This window comes from Sinocyclocheilus rhinocerous, unplaced genomic scaffold (assembly GCF_001515625.1).
Source record: "Sinocyclocheilus rhinocerous isolate Xijiao unplaced genomic scaffold, SAMN03320098_v1.1 scaffold127, whole genome shotgun sequence".
NCBI lineage: Eukaryota > Metazoa > Chordata > Actinopteri > Cypriniformes > Cyprinidae > Sinocyclocheilus > Sinocyclocheilus rhinocerous.
This window is the reverse complement of record NW_015664685.1, coordinates 1,212,793-1,217,656: the sequence shown is the minus strand read 5'-3', so window position 1 is coordinate 1,217,656 and position 4,864 is coordinate 1,212,793.

Below are 4,864 nucleotides of genomic sequence, written 5' to 3'. Positions count from 1 at the left end.
TTGGTAGCACGATTTATTGTAATGCTTTTTTCCTCAGTTGGTCAGAACAAACGTGGCAGACTTGTTACTTACTTGTTCAGATGACAATATCCAGTGAAAATGCTTATTTGAGTCATATATTCCAAGACGTAGGCTAGAATCTGTGAGTGCAAAGTACAATATCCACACCAGTGTGGTGACTGACTGCCACACATACTCCTCAATTAGATTCATCCGTACTGGAGCCGTGCCACCGCGCAACCCACGCAAGGAAGATAATTCCGCACACAGCTGCAATTGCAGGTTTTCAAACAGAGATGGCGACAAAGAGGCAAAACTTACGGACTGCAGCCTTAAATACTCTCCTCCCATAAATTTTACGCCTGAAAGGGAAACTCTGTGTCCACGCCTTTCTATCACTCATTTTTCACTGTCTCTTTATTAAATCATGATGCGCTGGCGAAAGCAGTTGGTAAATCTGGCCCTAATTGTGCAAAATGTTTCACAAACTGAAAGATGTGTTTGTGCTATTATTTCACACAAAGAGTTTTATCATGTTTCGATTTTTTTTCACAATTGATATACTTTTAAAATGTAGGGGAGAAACGGATGTTTTCAATTTTGTCACATATTAATGGATCATGTTCATAATGTCTGCTAAGGTTGGAACTGACTTTAAACTGTACATCCATTCAAATGACTTAACAAGAGTTGGTTAAAAGTAATTGCACAAAAAGTCTAACACAGCCAGTGGGGCCACATGCCAAGCACATGAATAAACAGCAGAGGGCACCATCTAATCTATAAACATAAACTTCACGTCATAAAACATAGTAGGGCAGTCATTTGATGTTACAGTTACCTAGTTCTCTACAGATTTGTGCTCTACAGTTTGTGCTGAAAGCATTGCATATCAAAAGACATGCATGATCACATGGCCTTCATTTGATTTGGACAGATATAGTGAGAACATAATGTCAGCTATCAGCACTCCTGTGTTCACAGCCCTTGAGACGGGCAGTCGGATTAAAACAGAGCTCACTGTCCCTCAGACCACCTGTCCATGTGTAAAGTGAAGCGAACTGCGCAGACTCTTTGGGCAACATGCTGCTGTGTGAATTGTTCTCCATTTTCATTCTTAAAAATAACGATTCTTAAATGGGTCTTTGTCAGGGTGTACAGTTCCATGAAGAATCTTTAAAATCCACGGATCTTTCCCACTGCACAAAAGTTCTTTGTAGTGGAAAAGTGTTCTTTAGGCTATAAAAAGTTTTTTCACAGTAAAACGTGGTTCTTCTGTGGGATTGCTGCATAAATCCATTTTTTTGTTCATCCTGGCACTTTTATTTTTAAGAGTATAATACAGAGTCTAAAGGGGGTGGCGAAGTCAGAACCGCCCGATTTGGCGCCTATAACACCTGCTTCTGTCAGAATGCATCCTGCCATGACCTCAAGTTACTGGAGACACAAGGTCAGATACTGCGCCACAACACTGAAAAAACAAGTCTTCTGAAAAGACACGATTGCTTTATATGATGACTAGATGTTAGACTTTTATTCACAGAGCTTGTAACACTCCAAAGAGAAAGGAAAAATTGAAATCGCATCATATGACCTCTTTAATCAACGCACATACATAGAGCGCATCAGATATGATAAACAGAAGCTCGCTTGTGTGACACAAACTTCATTGGCTCCCGCACATCAAACAAGCATGTTTGCAGAAAAGCCTAAATTAAATCTGTGCATATAAAGCGACTGCATTTCTTCAGAAGACTATAAAATACTCGATTCATATGGATTTACTCACACTCACGCCATTCCAAATCTGCATAATTTTCTAATGTTGTTGCTCATTGGTTCTTGTTTGACTTGTTACTGATGACAAATTGGTCACAGCCCACTATATTTGAATGTGAGCAAACAGGAATATTTTCAGTTATTTTCAATTTCTGTTCCACACACAAAGTTTTTATATTACTCATATAGCACACGTTGCATAGAATATGTTATGACATTTTAATGTCAGTTTTGGACCTTGACAACCCCGTCACCATTTACTTTCATTGTACGAAAATAGAGCAGCCAGAACATTATGCTAAAGATCTACTTTTTGTGTTCATGAATTCAGAATGACAACTCAATGGTCACCAAAACTGTTTGGTTACCAAAGTTCTTCAAACAAATCTTCTTTTTTGTTCCACAGAAGAAAGAAGAAAGATAGTCATACAGGTCAGAGAGGTCTTCTCAGCATGCTGTGCATTGTTCATTTGGCGCTAATGAAATTTTAGTGGGCACTGCACGAGGTACATGGCAGGCGAGCTGCTGATGGGCTCTTTATATAGTGCCACAGAGTCTGTCACCTAAGGTTACTCATAATAAGCCAACACCCCCCACACACTCAACAGTTCTAATAATACAAGTAATACAAATAAAATCTTTAACAGAATAATTCATGTAATTGATTTTGGAATATTTCTTTGGAATACTGTAAAATGTCTTTAAAGCAGTGACTGTTGAAGGCCTGTTGTCCAACACAATATTCAATGTCATGTGTTTTTTTTTAGAATTTATTTTAGATTAGAGTTTAATTACTTGAATATATTAATAATAACAGCCCCACTTTATATTAAGTGGCCTTAACTACTATGTACTTACATCAAAAATGAAGTACAATGTACTTATTGTGTTCATATTTTATTAACACTTTTGAATAAAATCTTTAACAGAATAATTCATGTAATTGATTTTGGAATATTTCTTTGGAATACTGTAAAATGTCTTTAAAGCAGTGACTGTTGAAGGCCTGTTGTCCAACACAATATTCAATGTCATGTGTTTTTTTTTATTTTTTATTTTAGATTAGAGTTTAATTACTTGAATATATTAATAATAACGGCCCCACTTTATATTAAGTGGCCTTAACTACTATGTACTTACATCAAAAATGAAGTACAATGTACTTATTGTGTTCATATTTTATTGCAAAACACTTTTGCTGCTATTGAGGTGGGATACGGGTAAGGTTAGGGACAGGTTTGGTGGTAAGGGTAGGTTTAAGGGTGGGTTAAGGTGTAAGGGATGGGTCAACAGTGTAATTATAAATGTAATTACAGAAATTAATTACAGATGTAATTACATGCAGGTATTTTTAAAATATAAGTACAATGTAAAAACATGTATGTACACAATAAGTGCATTGTACCAAATTATTAATTTAAATGTAAGTACATAGTTGTTAACGCCACTTAATATAAAGTGGGTCCATAATAACTGATTCATTTAAATACCTTTGAGTCATCCTGTGGCCCCACTGGAGGTTTGCAGACTCAGAGGCCACCTAGTGAGCCACAGCCAACTGATTGAGAACCACTGCTGTAAAGGACGGACCCAGGTGATATCTAGAGTTCTAGCAGGCACCCAAAATGCCTTAGAAAACATATAGCAACATCATGTTTAAAGCCCAACAGACCACCTTACCATGTCCTGTGAACTTCCCAGAGCAGCAAGTGCATGGAGACACACCAAAAACCATTCAGAGCACCATAGCAACCATATAGCATAAAAGTGTGGTCACATTAGCGAAATTTATGCAGATTTATTCACTGAAAAAAGGTTCATTGTCTGTTGTAAATGTTTGTGGCACAGCTCACACAGAAGGCAGTTTCAAACAAAGCAGGTTTCTGTGGGATATGGTCGAATTTGCACAACATGAATTTGTTGTAAAATCTGCTTGTGAAAATTCTAAGAAGAAATTCACGTTGAAATTTCTGTATTTCACCCGCGAAAATTCACCAAACAGCCGTAAATGTGACCGTATCTTCACTCTGGCAGCTACTCCCGACACTTATTAGGCACAAGTACTCAATTTTTCATTCCAACTTTTATATTGGGCCATTTATGACTTGGAAATTCTCTTATAAAGATTCTAAAAATTCAAAGGAAATACATCATAATAGTATACAATATTGTGCAAAGCAGATGAGATGGAATTTCTGGTGGCTGGCATGGAGGCGACATGCCTGGCACAGCATGGCCTCATCCTGTCATCACAGTGACATCTATTAGCATATGACTCTGTCTCATTCAACCCTCCTGCTTCTGCTTTAGCTTGTCAGCCATGCCAGGCATCTTCATTAGAGAGGCCCGCTGCTCTGTCTGCTGATTACCAGCTGACCTCGAGTCCCATCTCTGTTCCTGCTCTCCAATGATCAGCCGCCAGAATTCAAGTTATGGCCCATAGGGACGAGCCGGCATCTCACACCCCCTGAAAGGGGAAGTCACACGACAGCACGAGATGCAGCGCACCATAAGTCCCTAAACTTTTACCTTTAAAGGCAAAGTGTGTCATTTCTGTAATAATAGCTAGAAAGATAAATGCATTTGTTCTATTATTTATTTATTTATTTGAAGAAAATTTGAGTTGAGTTTATATTAATGCAAAATTTGTCACCAAGGACAATAACTATAACGATAACTATGACTATTAAGTTTTAATAACAATTCTAATTCTATGAGAACAGAGATGTATAACTATGGAAGCTTAGAGACCAAGATTCAAATAATTTTCTACAACCCATTTTTTCCGTTCCTGATAGTAACTATAGATTTGGTAAATGTGCACAATGTAACACTAATAATAATGTTATTTATATGATCAAATCCCAATGTGGTTTGGCCTGTATAGGAAAAAACACAACAGAGTTTATAAAAACACAGATGCAGTATACATTTGAATGATCAAAAGTATCCCAATGCCATCCATCTTAATCTTGTGAAACATAATTTGTCTTCTTTATGATTTATTGGTATTGAACAAGACACCAAGTGTCGTACCTCTGTATATATATATATATATATATATAAATATATATATATATATATA